The 17,962-nt window shown below is 38.3% G+C and overlaps 1 long non-coding RNA gene across 1 annotated transcript; it reads left to right on the top strand.

Annotated features, from left to right (window-relative positions):
• Positions 1-3,563: 3,563 nt before the first annotated feature.
• LOC109248268 (uncharacterized) lies at positions 3,564-11,576 on the top strand. The gene is made up of 2 exons (XR_002071977.2): positions 3,564-3,828; positions 7,985-11,576. It is a non-coding gene; the product is annotated as an uncharacterized LOC109248268 (long non-coding RNA).
• The last annotated feature ends 6,386 nt before the right edge of the window (positions 11,577-17,962 follow it).

Genomic DNA, 17,962 nt, shown 5'->3' with positions numbered 1-17,962 from the left:
TCTGACTATACCAATAAACATACACAGTAAAATATTTTATCAGAGTTTCTGATATTCACTCTTTAAAGTTAAGCAAGATTTGAAAATTCTGTGTAAGCTGCAAAGGACTAGTGTAGTAGATGTTATTAATAACACTAGTAAAGAAAATGCAACAACTGCTAAAATTTCTGATGCTGAATATTATTTCGTTTTTCTGTTCCCTTTAAGTATTCCTAGGCTACCAGTCGAAGAAGAGATTAAGAGGAACCATTCAGGGGCGCCTGGGTGGCTCAGTCGGTTGGGTGCCTGACTTCGGCTTAGATCATGATCTCACAGTTTGTGGGTTCAAGCCCCGCGTTGGGCTCTGTGCTGACAGCTTGGAGCCTGGAGCCTGCTTCAGATTCTGTGTCTCCCTCCCTCACTGTCCCTCCCCTGCTCATGCTCTGTCTCTCTCTCAAGAATAGATAAACAAAAAAAAAAAAAAAAAAGAGAGAGAGAGAGAGAGAGAGAAACCCTTCAGAGAAATGGATACCCCAAAAGTCCGGCTGGAATTGTTTATCAAGGCAAAACGGAAGAAAACAGTAGGCAGGTATGTTATTGATATTAAAAAAAGAGGGATTTACTGTTTGAATTATCACTGATGAATCATTTAATGTGAAAATAACATAAAATGCCCACAATCTATTTTTCCATGAATAGAATATTAAAAATAGGTTTTAGATACTTTCACTACCCCCTAATTAAGCAGATGTACCTGAGCCTATTGTATTTCATTTAAAACTAGAGGAAGCTAATTTATGGTAATACGATCACCCCTTATAGAAAAAAGAAAGTGTTGCTCATTTGTGTTGCTTGCTGGGAATTGGGCTATATGATACCCACCTTCTGTCCGGTGCACTCTAAACCCCTTGGATACACACTCATCTAACTCTCCACTCCCAAGCTCAGATGCTCAGATTTGGGGTAACTCAGTTCGGGAGTGCCCCACCTCACAGCTGATGCTTTCTACCAACCTTTGAAAATACTCCGAATTACCTGAGATACCTCACTCAACTCTTTTTTCATTATTCTCTGAATGGAAGACAAGCAGAAACCCAAAGTGTTGGGATTGGAACAAAGGAAAGCTAGCGTGGACTTCTCTTCCTCCTCCCTATTCTTGGAGTCAAGTGACTACAATTAAAATGAACCACTTAGATTTATGTGGAGAGATCTGCCAGACACATTACTAATGGAAAAACCAAGTGCTAAACAAAAATGTTGCCCTTTGTGGGGAAAAAAAAACCAAACCCTGTCTGTAAATGCATGAACTTTCTGCAAAGAAATCCAAGAAATAGAACTGATAATACTGATTAACCTGAGAAAAAGAAATTGGGAGAGAGAAGGCAGAAGGTCCACATGGAGAGATATTTTTTATTGTGCACTTTTTCATACTGTTTGGATTTTGTCTCATTTGCATGCATTGTGGTTACACACCAAAAAAAAAAAACCCAGCTTTTTAAAGAAGGGCCAAGTAAGAGAAGTCTCCCGAGAGACAGATTCAATGCTCTAATGCCTCAATATTTCTCATAAGGTGGAGGACTGCAATAGAATTCAGGCTCCCGAGAGAGTGGTCAGATGGTGAGGTAAAAATTAGAGCCCACAAAGGCAGGGCACCTGAAGGTGGAGGAAGGGGAGGAGTGGGCCTGGTTAGGGCCATCTGCTCTGCCCCTCCCTGGAGGCAGTTATGGGTAGTTCTGTGGTAAAGCAGAATTCTAAGATGGCCCTCAAGATTCCCACTCACTGGCGTACACAATTTATATAACCCCCTCCCCTTGAGTGTGGGCAGAACCTGTGAATATGATGGGCTGTCACCCCTGTGACTAGGTTTCTAATCAGTTGTCTTCAAGTTAATCCAAAGGAAAATTATCTAGCTGGGCTGGACCTAATCACATGAATCCTTAAAAGGGATGGACCACTTTTAAGGAGCACAGAGACACATACTCCTGTTGGCCTGGAAGCAAATATCCAAGCCAGGACCTGCCTATGGAGACCACATGGCAAGGAACTACAGGTGGTATCTAGGAGGTCAGAGTGGTCCCCAGCCAACAGCTAGCAAGAAAATGGGACCTCAGTCCTACAACTAGAATTCTACCAACAATCTGAGCCTTGAAGGAGACCCCAAGCATCAGATTAGATCTGCAGCATTCTCAATGATAATGTGCCCAGACTTCTGACTGACAGAAACATAGAAATAATAAATGGGTGCTGGGTTTTTTGTTTCTGTATATCATAGAACCTTTATTATTTTTCCCCCTCAATTCTTAAGTATTATATAACATCCATGTTCTAAGTATGATACCATTTATAGACAGTTTTTAATGTTTATTGTTTTTTTTAATGTTTGTTTATTTTTGAGAGAGAGAGAGAGAGACAGACCTCAACCAGGGGAGGGGCAGAGAGAGAAGGAGACACAGAATCCAAAGCAGACTCCAGGCTCTGAGCTGTCAGCACAGAGCCCAACATGGGGCTTAAACCCACAGACTGTGAGATCATGACCTGAGCTGAAGTCAGGCACTTAACTGACCCAGGTGCCCCTAGACATTTGTTTATTTCATTTCATTTCATTTCATTTCATTTCATTTCATTTCATTTCATTTCATTTCATTTCATTTCATTTCAAGAAAGAGAGTGAGTGTGTGAGCCCGGGAGAGGGGCAGAGGGAGAGAGACAGAGAGAGAGAGAGAGAGAATCTTAAGCAGGCTCCACAAAGAGCCTGACACAGGGCTCCACCCCATGACCCTGGGATTGTGATCTGAGCCAAAATCAAGAGTCAGACACTCAATCAACTAAGCCCAGGCACCCCACCATTTATATACATTTAAAATGCATCTTCATTTACAAATATTTTACATTTGGTCTATAGAACAGATAATTTAATGGGTGTTCTTTTAAACTGCTAAGTTTGTGGTAATTTTTTATGCAACAATAGAACAATAATATAGGTTTTTTTGTTAGAGGATCCCTGTGGATTATGAAAGTCCCCAGTAATCCTGATCCTAATAACCCAATATGAGAGCTATAGACTATGTAAGCAGGAAAAGAAGGGCCAGTTTTGGTGGGGGGGGTGCATCATTTCTACCAGTCACATAACCTCCAAACCAGGTAACTTCATCTTGCCCTTGTTGAATCTAAACTGTGTCATCTAGTACTCCTCACTGGTGTAATTTTTAGTAAAAAAGAAAACAAAACCCAGAAACCTTCCCTCTCCTTTAATATTTTATTTTTACATTTCATTTGTGTTTCTTCGTTAATTTTTAAAATCAATTTCAAAAAATTTTAAAGCTATCTTTGACCTATTTGCCAAGTCAGTGGACACTTTTCTAACCTTATCTTTCATCATTTCTCTGCATCGTTTAGTACTGTTGACTACTCCCGCCTTGAAATACGGAGCCCAAACATGAGTTTGTCTGTTTACAATAGATGAAAAACAACGTCATGTTGTTTCTTACTGACATTCTCTTTCCTTGGCTCTCAGAGGACTGACTCTCTATTTTGACTTGGTCCACATAAGAGGTTTCCTTGCACTTTGTTTAAAAGAAGTAACTTCCCTGTAGTAATACAACTCCCAGAATACCTTTCACCAAAGCAATTCCTAAAGGGGTGTGGCTTCTGGTGCAAAACTGCTGAAAGTCCCAGAGGTGAATTACACAATCAGATTCTGAGGCAGTGACAGACTTTGTTTTCCTTCAAATTTCTACTTCCTGAAACCAAGGCTCTTTATGATAAACAGTGTATTTCAGGGAAATTGTGCTAAAATTAACCTTTTTCAGAGATTTGCTGGCCTTAAAAGTGTTTATCTTCGAGACAAAGGTGAGTATAAGCTTTTAAATGACAAAACACAGTAGATGTGGGTACAAAAGATGGCATAATATATAAGGAGGTATTATTTTAGACTCTGATCTTGTTTCTACTTCCTGGTATTGTCTGCATTTAAATAACTTGAGAGCTCTAAGAATATTTGCAATTCTAAAAGCGCTACACAAAGGGGATTAGGGTTGGGAAGGGGAGGGAACAGTAAATTTAGATTACAAGGGAAAGGAGAAAAGGAACCTGTTTTGTTTTGTTTTGTTTTGTTTTGTTTTTAGCATGTTTTAATAACAAAGTCCATATGTTAGGCAGCTTGCTACTGAACATCTGGCTTTGTCACTGAATGGAGATGTTTGATTAAAGCATTAAAGAAGTGGGATTACTTATGTGAAAAATTGACCCTAGGACTTTTGCCTGGAGTACATTAGTCATAACAGAAACCATCACTTGTAGGATGGCCTCAGTGATTTTGCCAGGAAATAGATAAGAGTGGAGAATTATTGTTTTCATATGGGAACAACTGACAGGAATTCCAGGTGTGGTGAAGCATTATGTAGACAGAAAGCATCTAGAAAAATTAAATTCTGGGGCACTTGAGTGAATCAGTCAGTTAAGCGGTCAACTCTTCATCTTGGCTCAGGTCATGATCTTATGGTCCATGGGTTTAAGCCCCACTTCGGATCCTCTGTCTCTCTCTCTGACCCTACCCCATTCTCTCTCTCTCTCAAAAATAAATAAATATTAAAAAATAATTTTTAAAAAATTAAATTCCTTCGTATTTTATTCAAAAGAGTCCTTTCATTAACAAATTTTATTATTTGAAATTAGGGCTATAAACTACTTTGGAAAGCCACAAATTACGACCTTTAGAATAGTTTGGGACTGGGGCACCTGTGTGGCTCAGGTGGTTAAGCATCTGACTTGGGCTTAGGTTATGATCTCACGGGTTTGTGGGTTCAGGCTGCAAACTGGGCTCTGTGCTGACGGTGTGGAGCCTGTTTGGGATTCTATCTTCCTCTGTCTCTTCCCTTCCCCCACTTTCACACTCATGTGCAGGTGTGCTCTCTCTCTCTCTCTCAAATAAATAAATAAACATTAAAAAAAAAAAAAAAAAAGAATAGTTTGGGACTTCCAGGTGGGTGAGAGTACAGAGGCAGGGTCAGAAAGGAGGGTATTTATGTCACAACATACTGACGTCTCTAATATTTGCTATCTCCCTCTGCCTTTTCTTTTCTTTTTAGTAAGTGTAGCTAGTACTCTTATGAGAAACAATATCTGCTTTTGGTTGGCTGATACCTCCTTGTTAAGAACATTTTAAATTCCTTACACATAATCACTGTTGCTGTTCAAGCCTATACATGATGCTTCAGCATAGTCTCCACATTCTTTCGTTTCTCCTCTTTCCTCCGTGACCTCAAATACAATTGAACGACATGGTGCATTAGTGTGATCGCACCACAGAGCCATGCGCCCCTGTCTAGATGGTGCGTCGGCAGATTACAAGTCAGCAGATTACAAGTCTGTACATTGAGCACAATTTTGGATAGGGGTGTGTATAGATTAACTTACCACCTAAGAGACATACCAGACCTGAACAAATGCTAAGTCAAGCCTTTATACCAACTGACTAAAATAATTTACTTCTCTTTTCCCACCTCCTCCTTCTGAACTCTGTCAACCTACAACCTCAAAAGAAATAAAATACTTAAAATTATGCTGGCAATAATTTACTCTGCACTTTAAACATCTTTTGAATCTGAGCTGAATCAATTCTCCAAGTTCTTTTCCAACAAGACACCAGAATTTTATAGTATCCTCCATGGGCATGAGTGATGTTAGGGTGACCGGCGATGCAGGTGGCAAAGACTTGCACAAAGAGTAGAACATCAAGCAGGACAGAATGTGTTGTTGGCATGTTAGAGCAGGAGGTGACAGGTTTCTCTGTCCAGGGCTCATCTGGGATGTGAGTTGTGGTCAGGCTAGAGAAGAATATGTTTTGTAGTTGGAGTCTATTTGCTGAGAATGCAAGGTACCATGATCTGGAAAAACAAAGAGTGCCAAGTATAAACACTTGTGAGTTTTGTCTGTAAACTTGGCAAGGGAAGGGGCTGTGAACAGATTCCTGTCAAATAAGGAGCCAATAATTACTTTAAACTTTAAAATATATACACATGTATACATATATATGTTATATAATATATATTATATATTATATTATTATATATTATGTAATATATAATATATAATGTATATATGCATATATATACATTTATATTTATATATTTATATATACACATTTTTTATATATACACATTTATATATACACAAATTTATATATACACATATATAATATAAAATATATATACATATATGTGTATATATAATATATATGTGTATTTTTAAAGTTTATATATATTTATATATATATTTTTTAAAGCCATATGTAAATCATGATGAATGTTATAAAATCTCACATAAAATAATACTGTGTAATGAGTACACTTGACATATTAAGCTGTAACAGTCTCCCCTTAGGTCCTATGTGATCTAAGTTTGAGTTTAGAACCCAGAATTTTCCTTAAGAGTAAATGTATTCATTTCAAAATATTTCTGAAACTCCATGGTTCCTCCCATTGCAAAAGAATTTCAGTAACCCCTTTCCCTGAACACAATACACATACTACTGTTACTGTCCCTTAATCTATTTCAGATGATGATGGCTTTTTAGCATAAAATGCTCTTTGGAAATGCTTTCCTGAATTTTTTTTAATGTTTATTTATTTTTGAGAGAGAGAGAGTGAGAGAGCATGTGTGTGCACATATGGGGGAGGTACAGACAGAGAGGGGGACAGACGATCTAAAGTAGTCTCTGAACTGACAGCACAGAGCCTGATGCGAGACTCGAACTCATGAACCGCGAAATCATGACCTGAGCCGAAGTAGGCCGCTTAACAGACTGAACCACCCAGCCTCCCCTGTTTTCCTGAAATGTTAAGCATCTATGGTTTGAAGAACTTTAATAGGAATGTGCTTTCAAACCTTTGGTGTAAACTCATTCTATATTTTTGTTATTTTTATTTGTTGCCTCTCTATATGGAGAAGTCTTTGTTTCTTGTTATTGACAGTGACATCTTTTTGCAGGATGTTGTGATTTGCTCTGTTTATAGAGTTCTGTGAGATAGACAAATTTAAAAGTAAGAATATTGTCTGGGACTATTATTCTTCTATGTCTAAAGAAAGGAAAGAGATCATAGCTTTAACATCAGTTATATGTTAATACAATTTTCTCAAAGTATGGTGTACAAACTACTGATTTTAGGTAGCATGTGTCTTTGAAAATTTGAGTTAGATGCTTATTTTAATGTGAATTAAAAATATAACTAGCTCATAAAATTTATGACTTCATAGATATTATTGCTCAGGAAGATGTTAAGTAAAATGAAAGTAAACTGTTCACTACTGATTTTAAGGAAATGAGTAAACAAGGTAACAATTGTGAAGGTGGCATGTAAATGGCTAAAGTTTTAGAAATATTGAACTAATGTGTTTGCTAAGTGGATATTTTCTGAACCACTGCAGAAATGTGAACCTCACTGGTCCTTGGTTACACTGCTCAATTAGTAATACAATCTGTTAAAATTTCTTAATTATAGATGTACAAAATATTGGATAAAAAATGCCTTTTCAAACTTTTATCAGACCTACAGTCCTCATGAATTGTCATAACATTGAAGGGATGTAGAAATTAGCCCATATTTTTTGAAATCAGAATCATAGAGAGGATGAATCATCCCAGAGTCAGCATTATACTTCTGTTGTGCCTGTTTCACCAAGACACTGATATCTTAGAAGGGCAGGGAGGGGTGCTGTGCACTAAAGGGTGAGAGAGGGGGAGGGGACATAAACATCATCTAGGTCAAGGACCATCAGTGTATCATGTAGTGTGTCAATGGCCATTAAAAATGGTCATATTGTCCGTTTCTTTCAGGGAATCCATTCTAAGGAGGATGTAATTCTAAATATGGAGAAAATCCACACAAGATGTTTATCATAAAGGTATTTATGATACAAGGAATTCCAAGCATTCTAAAAAAAGGGAAAGATTAAACAAATTATGGTATAATAGTCCCTCCCTTATCCGTGGTTTTGCCTTCCACAGTTTTAGTTACTTACAGTCAACCACTGCCAGAAGCAGATGATCTTCTTTATGACGCTTCCTCACACGCCTGAGTCATTCACCTCACTTCATCTCATCACATAGACGTTTTATTGTCTCACATCATCACAAGAACAGTGAGTAGTATATAGGCATATCTCATTTTATTATGCTTTGGTTTATTGCGCTTTTCAGATACTGAGTTTTTTACAAACTGAAGGTTTGTGACAACCCTGGTTCAAGCAAGTCTGTCAGCGCTGTTTTTCCAACGGCATTTGTTCACAATTTTCTCTGTCATGTTTTGGTAATTCTCTTGAAAGTTTCAAACCTTGTCATTATTGTTACATTGTCATGGTGATCTGTGATTAGTGATTACAACTTGCCGAAAGCTCAGATGATGGTTAGCATTTTCTAGCAATAAAGTATTTTTTTCATTTTGGTGTGTACATGTTTTTAGGCATAATGCTATTGCACACTTAGTAGACTAAAGTATAGTATAAACATAACTTCTATATGCACTGGGAAACCAAAAAGTTCATTTGACTCGCTTTATTGCAATATTTGCTCTATTGCAGCGGTCTGGAACTGAACCTGAAATACCTTCACAATATGCTTCTACAATAAGATATTTTCAGAGAGAGAGACAACATTCACATATGTTTTTTCACAGTATATTATTATAACTGTTTTATTTTATTATTGTTGTTGTTAATCTCTTCCTGTGCCTAATTTATAAATTAAACTTATGTATGTATGCATGGGAAAAAAGGTGATATATATGGGGTTCAATATGGTTTCAGGCATTCATGGTCTTGGAATGTATCCCACAAGGATGGTTGGGGGGGGGGGGCTACTGTATATCTGTAAAACAAGATGAAGAATTGTACCAGCACAGAAAATGCTGAGGGAAAAATGGATTCAAGGCTGATTAACAATCATACTTACAATTATGTAATATGTACATAAAATGATATAGATATAAATTCACAAATATTCTGAAAGTGGTTATTGTCTTACAGTGGTAGATTAATTATTCCTTTTCCTTTCTCTACTTTTGTATATATAATATATTTTTAGATTGGCTTTTTATATTATTATATAACTTATTTATATTACTTTTTTTTAAGTTTATTTATTTCAGAGAGAGAGAGAGAGCAGGGAGAGAGGCAGAGAGAGGGAGAGGAAGACAGAATCACAAGCAGGCTCCATGACATCAGCACAGAGCCCGATGCATGGGGCTTTTTGACAAAACTCTGTCGAATAAATATGTTAAATATGTTAAATAAACTACACTGCTGTATAGTAAATACAATTGTTCAGTCTTTGGGAGATAAATCTTACCTTTTCTTTGCTTGACATACAAATAACTTGCTATTTGAAAAAAGCGAGGATTGAGTCTCAGTGCTAGAGTGAACAGGCATGACAAAATCAAAGAACAGAGGGGGAAATACCAGTTGAAATACTTACTACTAGTTGATTTTTCTTACATTGGTTGCCTTCAATGTCAGCCATGGCTTTTACTGAAGTCAACTTATTCTTTTATTTCGAAGAGAGGAAAAAAGGCAGGAAAGAGGAATGGGAACTTCACATGATATGTATGCTATTAGTTTCTTGATTTGTTTCTCATTCTTTTGGATTCCTATAACCTGGATTCATAAATTTATATCTGTACATACTGTAATTACATCTATTTTTCCATATTATTGCATATACTCCTATTGTACCTCAAAGTATATTGTGTCATCAGCTTGCTCAGGAACCTTTGCTTAGAATCTTAACCCTAGCATATATAGTTACTGTGATGCATTCCCCATTAGTGCATTATAAGCACTAAAAAATATGCACAATTTTCAACAAAACCTCATCCATTCATAATTGTTTTTCTTGTCTATAAGAAAAATGCTTAGATCCTCATCACATGTCCTTTTGCTTGATGACTTCTTCACAATAACTTAATCTCTGATTAAAGTCTGGATGCTGCAGGTATCATTCTCCAAGATAACTATATTCCTACCCAGAAATTTGCTTCCCTAAATCATCCCCAAGTTATTGTGAGGGATAGTAACATGTAAGTGAATAGCATCTCTTCTGAGATATTAATCGGTCAGGTCTGATGCTCATTTCCTAATGTTGCAGGTTATTTAATAAGAAATATTTGAAGCCTTTTGAGCCCAGATTCCCTCCCACCCTGTGCCTCCCCTCCTCTCCAGTGGGCAAGAGAGACTGGTAGGCAGACACCAGGAACTAGGAAGAGCTTCTTTAAGGCACAGCTTGCCAGGCAGCTGAGAAGCAGACAGAAACACCCTTATCCCGTTAATTCTGGGCTGCAGCCTCCAACCTCTTAATGTAAATGAGGCAAAGCACTTCATCTTTGTAGCTCTCCTAGCGGATTTCTTGGGGGCATATTCTTTGAATATATTTCCACTTAATAAAATGACCTCTTATTATTTTATTCAAATCCGAAGGACGCTTTCTAGACTTCATCTTTCTCTCTGCGTTTCTTTGCAATTTTGACACTATTGACTTCTCCAAATTTTCTTTTTTGGTTTCCATATCACCATGCATTTCTGACTCTTCTAGTTCTCTGGCTGCACTCCCCTTTTATATTCCCGTTCTCTGCTCTCTGCCTCCTCTCGCTCCTGCTGTATTTTCACATTGGGTGATGCCCATTGCTACGTTTATATCGGTTTACACTCATATACCGAAGGCCCTGTGGTTCCTCTTCCAGAGTTCTGGACTCTTACATCCAAGTGTAAATCTGTTACTAAATATCTTTATTCTGCATCCCACAGGCATCTCACATCTAAAATTTTCAACCCTGGACTCATCATTTCTCACCTCCATCAGTATTTTTTATATTGATATCTGGCACTAAAAGCCATGGACTTGCTCAAGCGAAACACTTGGGGCTCTCCTAGACCCCTTATTTATCAACAGCATGTAATCAGTTTTGAAGTGACATTGATTCTGTTTCTTAAATATCTTTGGAAACTACCTGTATGTCTATTCTTGGTTCAAGCCCTCAACATCTCACACCATATCCTCATCTCCTCAGCCTCTAGTCTGCCTGCAGGCAACATTTTAACAGTTATTTTGGGTCATGTTGTTCAGAGACTCCCCATTTTCCTAGCATGTATTTTAATAGCCCTAGTGATCCGTGATCTGCATCGTTCTCCAGCCCCATCTTTCAGCCCTTAGATTCATACCCTAGATGAATCTAAGTTCCAGTGATACCTTGGTACCCATTCATTCCCAATATGCTCCTCCATTCTTTATCCCAACTACTGCTTGCTCTGCCTGAAAGACCATTCCTTTCTTTGGTGGCTTACTTTCTGAAAGGTACACCTCAAGCGTATTCCTCTGGGAAGATTTGACTGACTTTACTGCTCTCTACCAAAGCAGGTGGCCACGTTGTCCTGTTGGACTAGACATTTCCTAGAACCCAGAGTATTCTTCTTTCCCAGAACTTTTTTGCAATAACCACTTTTGAAAACTAAGACTGTATCTTCTGTCTCTGAATTCCCAGTACCTAACCCAATGCACGAGACATTGTATGTATCCAATATGGATTTCCTAAATAAATAAAATTTCATGAGTCTCTACTTCTCTGCCCTATTGCTTTTGTTTAAGTGAGATTTACCACTACTTAAAGCTCCCTAGCTCACAAAGGGCATAATTTTTTCCCCAGAATTTAATTTAAAAAAATCCATCAATTCAACATTTGAATAATTACATCTACTTTTTCACACATATATAATGATATCTTCTCAACTAGAGACTGTAGAAGGTTGTGACATTTGAGAGGTCTTGGACCCTGGCAAATGCTCCTTCTGACTTGGTATTGTTTTTTAAAAGTCTTGAATCTTTGCTCCATTTAAATATATTTAAAGATTCCCAGAAGGAATACCATATATTCTGTATTAAAAGGCTCATATTTTTACATGTTTATTTATTATGAGAGACAGAGCAAAGAAGGGGCAGAAAGAGAGGGAAAGAGAGAGAACCCCAAGCAGGTTCTGTGCTGTCAACACAGAGCCTGACACAGGTCTCCAACCCATGAACTTTCAGATCATGACCTATGACGAAACCAAGAGTCAGACACTTAACCAACTGAGCCACCCAGGCACCCCCTTTAAGAAAAAAAGTTTATTTATTTATGTATTTATTTTGAGAGAGAACAGAGAAAGGGCAGAGAGAGAGGGAGAGAGAGAGAGAACAGGTTCACATTTTAAAGTAGCTTGTCCATAGCATGGCCAAGTTTTTGCTTTTGTGCTATTAGGTTATTTTTAGAAAAAGATTTTACTGTCTATTCAAAAAGAAAAAAAAATTTCTTCTAGGCTTTTATCAAGTCTAAGTGCTATCCTATGGTACAGGATGCTTTTGATCTGGTCAATTGACTGCCCCTGTTAGAGTCAGCTTTGTCCCTTTGCTGTGTGACCATGACCAAGTTCCCTAGTCACTATGGGCCTCAATTTTCTCCACCCTAACATAAAGAGAATTATGTTAATTATCTCTTACAGTTTTTATGAGAATCAAATGTGTTAGTACATTAGGGCCCTTAAACAATATTTGATAAAAACAAATGCTAGCTGTTTTTAAGTCCTGTGGAGTCTATGTAGATCCTATGGTAGCACACCAGGTGGGCACTATCTTCAGTTATTTGTTGCCGAATTTTGAGAAGGTAGAATAGTATTACAGGATTATAGAGTTGGAAAAGACTTTATTGTTTTTTAAGCTTATCTTTTTTGAGGGGGGAGGGGGAGAGAGACAGAGGATCCCAAGCAGGTTCCTCACTGTCAGTGCAGAGTCTAATGCGGGGCTTGATCCCATGAACTATGAGATCATGACTTGAACCAAAATCAAGAGCTTGACACTCAACTGACTGAGCCACCCAGGTGCCCCATCCTAGGAGAAGTTTTGATAAAGATTAACACTCACTGATGAGGGTTGGCTACTGGGATTTGTCATTTGTGTTAGCTGGGATGTGGAGGGGCAGGCAGAGTGGTGAGAATGTCTAGTTCCAAAGCAAGGCTGAAAGAAAAACAGAAGACAATAAATGCAGAAAGCATCCCTAAGTTAACCATAAGTCATGAGGGAAAGGAAGTGCCACTAAAATATATATATAGTGTCACAATGTTTTGTTAAACTACTTCTGACTACACCTAGGCACCTCAGTTGACAGACAAAAATCAGACTGCTCAATTATAGTCCAAGAATACTTAGTTAAATTTTGAAACTTACACTTTCAAAAGCTTCATTATAAATATATATGTGCATATAGAAATATATATATGTATATACATATATATATATATAAACATTATAACTGTACACAGAAACAATGATATCAAAAGGTTTATAGTGCTTATTTCTTAGTGGGACCATAGGTAATTCTTATTTTCTTTTTTGCTGTATTTTTTCTCCAAAATTTTAAATAAAATCACCATTTAGCTCTCATTATAAAATAAAATGTTTCAAAAATTTAAATTATTTAAAAATACATCAGAAATCACTATGGTACAATCTTCAAGATTTTCATGACTCAGGGCGCCTGGGTGGCTCAGTCAGTTAAGCGTCCGACTTCATCACAAGTCATGATCTCGTGGTTCGTGGGTACAAGCCCCGCACTGGGCTCTGTGCTGACAGTTCAGAGCCTAGAGCTGCTTAGTATTCTGTGTCTCCCTCTCTCTCTGCCACCCCCCTGCTCATACTCTGTCACTCTCTCTCTTTCAAAAATAAATAAATGTTATGGGCACATATGGGTGGCTCAGTTGGTTACGCATCCGACTTCAGCTCAGGTCATGAACTCACAGTTCATGAGTTCAAGCCCCATGTTGAGCTCTGCGCTGACAGTTCAGAGGCTGGAACCTGCTTCAGATTCTATGCCTCCCCCTCTCTCTACCCCTCCTCCACTCTCTCTGTTTCTCTCTCTTGCTCTCTCAAAAATAAATAAAAACATTAAAAAATTTTTTAATAAATAAATGTCAAAAAAATTTTTTTAAAGTTTTGCATGACTTAAATACTTCTTGATAGAACATACTGGAAAACACCCAGTAGGCTAGTAATACCTCTCACTCATAAGCCAGAAACCACCGTGTATGAAAAAGTAAGTTATAGTGAAAGAAAAGAAAAGCACTACTTATTATGCAATATAGATCTTAGAAGTCTCACAGTATCTCAACACAGTTATTCCCCAAATCACAGTTGTCAAGGAAAAGCTTTTTAGACCACAACTGCATATGCACAAAGTGAAAGTCTAAGTGACACGAGGGAACCAGGGGGTTCCCTCTGGGCAAGTTTTCCCTTCAAATACCCCTATCTGCTCCCATTCAGCCTCTTCTGAATGAATGCACAGCTCATCTAAGAGCTGGCCTTTCATTTCACTTTCCTGGACAGGTCATTAGCTGAGTCATTAGCTGAGGCAGATTTGGAGTTCAAAGTGGACATGTTGAGAATATGATGCTGACTGGATATACAAGTCTGATACCCAATGAACAGTTGAAAATATGCATCGGAAAATTTCAAGGCAGAAGTTTTGACTGGAGATACAAAGTTGATGATTGTCAGCCAATACATGATATTTAAAACTATGAACTGAATGAGATCACCAAGGAGTGGATTGATTGATTGTTGAGAGAGAGAGAGAGAGAGAGAGAGAGAGAGAGAGAACATGCAAGAAGGGATGGGACCCAGAGAGAGGGAGAGAGAGAATCTTAAGCAAGTTCCACACTCTCACAGCTGTGAGATCATGACCTGAGCCAAAACCAAGAGTCAGACGTTTAACCTCCTGAGCCACCCAGGCGCCCCAAGCCAAGGAGTGGATTTAGATGGAGAAAGGAAGAAGGCCAGAGACTGAGGCTTTGCACATTTCAACATTAAGGGATCTAGGAGGGAGGATGAACCAGCCAAAAAGGCTGAGAAGGAGAGATCAGTGAGGTAGGAGGAAAACCAAGAGCATGTGGTACCCTGGAAGGCAATGGAGAAGGGAAGATGTGTGTCACATGCTATCTATCACATATTTTAGTAGGTTAAAAAGAAGAGGAATGAGAATTGGTCTTTGGATGTAACAAGGTGGAGTTCACCAGTGACTTTGACAATGGCAGTTTCAGTGGTGTGATGGAGCAGAAGTCTGATTGAAGTGCATTTAAGAGAAAATGAGAAGAGACAGACTGAAAGCTTAAGTAGGAGCAATTCTTTCAAGGAATTGTGCTGCAAAGGGCAATAGCTATTGATGAAAGTGAAGTCAAGAGATTTTTCTTCTAAGATGGGAGAAATAATGGCATGTTTGTAAATGGATAGGAATGAACCAATGGAGAGCAAAAACTCAGAGAAGAAAAAAATTCAGCACTGAGTTTGAGTAAGGAGAAGGGTGCAATTATTGTTTGAATGGAGTAATTGCTTCCAGATAAGAGAATGGGTGACTCATCTCTGAAAGCAAATGGGAGGGCAGAATATGGGTTGCAGCCACTGTTAGAGGTGAGCAGGAGTCTGTGAAAGTCCTCTTCTGATTGCTGAGAATGAGGGTAGAGGAGGAAAGGAGACAAAGTATGAAATCGGCCCCTGACAGAGTGAAAGGTGGATGGACCTGAGAATCACAATGCGATTGCCTGGCAGCATTAATGGCATCACTGAGTTTCAGAGGAAGAAATTTAAAGTGGAATCAGGGGGCAGGGATATTTTTTCTCCCAGCCTCATTCAGCTGTGTAAAGTTTGGGTTTAACTAGAGTTGTGATTTTGACATGCACATGTTAAAAACAAGGGAGTCAAAGGTATATGCATGTGATGATGATCATGATTGACCATGGAAATTAAATTGGGTAGAGGGAGGAGAAAGGGCCTCAAGGGGGGTGGTAGGATCAATGGATCCTAGGTCCCAGTGAGATTTTGGGATTGTTGGATTTGGGAGAATAAAAGGGGACAAGATGGATGGTAGTGGATAGAAAGTGAGATACAATTTGAAAGTATGAAAGAGTTGCCTTAAAAGTGAATGCCCGAGGTTGGGTGAAGGGCAAGATCTTTGGAAGAAAGGATTCAAGAAACCAAGAGTCTCTGATCACTAAATAATTATTGAAATCTCCAAGAATGGGGGTCATTGGAGTAACAATGATGTGGGAGCTAAAATGCCCTAGGAGCAGGCTGTTGACATTAACAATGACGGGCAGTGGGTCATGATGTAAGATTCCAAGATTGGGGAAGGCATATGCAGATTAAACAAGGAAGGCAAAAGCAAGGTCTAAAAGTGGCCAGGAGGCTGCTTATTTAGAGCCAGTGGTTCAGGGACTTAAGGGCATAAGCTGCCCCCTGAAAGATTTTTCAAGGTGGTTGAAAATTTAAAGCACTATGGGGGCACCTGGGTGGCTCAGTTGGTTAAGTATCTGACTTTGGCTCAGGTCATGATCTCACAGTTCATGAGTTCAAGCCCCGCATTGGGCTCTGTGCTGACAGCTCAGAGCCTGGAACCTGCTTCAGATTCTATGTCTCTCTCTCTCTTTGCCCCTTTCTACCCCGCTCATGCTCTGTCTCTGTCTCTCAAAAATAAATAAACCTTAAAAAAAGAAAGAAAATGTAAAGCACTATGAAATGTCATGTATTGCTATTTCTAGCATATGAAAAAATAGTAACTATTATTGCAAATTCTTTCAGCAAAATATTTACATAAATAACCAGGAAGACTTCCTCCCTCTGGCAATCCCCAAAAGTAATAAATAGACTTCTTTTAAAGTCACTGAGACAAGAGATCATTCAGGTTTTTTCAGCAAAGTCTCTTTATTTTCTCATAATGAAACTGTCAGAGAGTACCAACCCTGATAATTTAGACCTCTGATAGTAAAGTCTCTAAAAAGTCTAAAGAGAGATTTGAAACCCCTACCTCTATTTAAGAGGATGGGGAGAGATGTTTGTCCCCTGTTAGCCACTTTCGACAGGATCTGGTCTTCTGTGATTGACATTTTTCCTTTATGTGTTTCTTTTTTTAATGTTTATTTATTTTATTTTACTTTTTATTTTTTAATGTTTATTTTTGAGAGGGTGCTAGTGGGAGAAGGGATAGAGGATCGAAGCGGGCTCTGGGCTGACAGCAGCCAGGCTGATGTGGGGCTTGAATTCATGAACTTTGAGATCATGACTTGAACCGAGGTCGGTTGCTCAACCAACTGAGCCACCCAGGTGCCCTTATTCATTTATTGTTAAGGTTTATTTATCTTTGAGAGAGAAACAGAGAGTGGAAGTGGAGAAAGGGCAGAGAGAGAGAAGGGAACAGAGGAGCTGAAGCAGGCTCTGCGTTGAGAGCAGAGAGCCCGTCGCGAGGCTCGAACTCATGAACCATGAGATCATGACCTAAGCTGAAGTCAGACACTTAACCGACTGAGCCACCCAGGTGCCCCTCCACGTGTTTCTAACGTGATGGATGGTGATGACCAATTGTAACTTCTCTACTCTCATTTGGGACTCAGGACGGTGAGTTTCCTCTGTTCTCTTACCTGGGATGTTTCAAGTAGAAATCATGCAACAATGCCTATGACATAATGCAGGAAATAAATATAGATTATTCCTTATTCTGTCCCTTCTCTTATTATAATAAAGTCCTCTGTGTTTAATATTTTTTTTAACCTAGAAAGTTCTAAATTAGAACTGGATCAAAATCTATGAACACCAATTTTGGGTAAGTTTTCACATGAAGTTTTGAATTAATTATTTTCTCCTAATTATAGAACTATACATAGTCATTGTAGAAATCATAAAAAGAAGGGGAAAATAGTCAAAGAGTATTACTGAGAGCCAAAGATGCTAAATATTTTGGTGTATTTCCTGCTATTTTTGTAGTCATTCTTAATAATTGTGGTAAAATACACATAAAATGTGCCATCATAATCATTTTAAGGGTAGAGTATAGTGGTATTAATTTACATTCACATTCTTGTGCTACCATCACTCCATCTATCCACAGAATGCTTGTCATCTTGCAAAACTGAAACTCTCTTT

This window comes from Panthera pardus, unplaced genomic scaffold, assembly GCF_024362965.1.
Source record: "Panthera pardus isolate Hobbes unplaced genomic scaffold, ASM2436296v1 HiC_scaffold_13, whole genome shotgun sequence".
NCBI lineage: Eukaryota > Metazoa > Chordata > Mammalia > Carnivora > Felidae > Panthera > Panthera pardus.
This window is presented reverse-complemented; position numbering and strand designations above follow the sequence as displayed.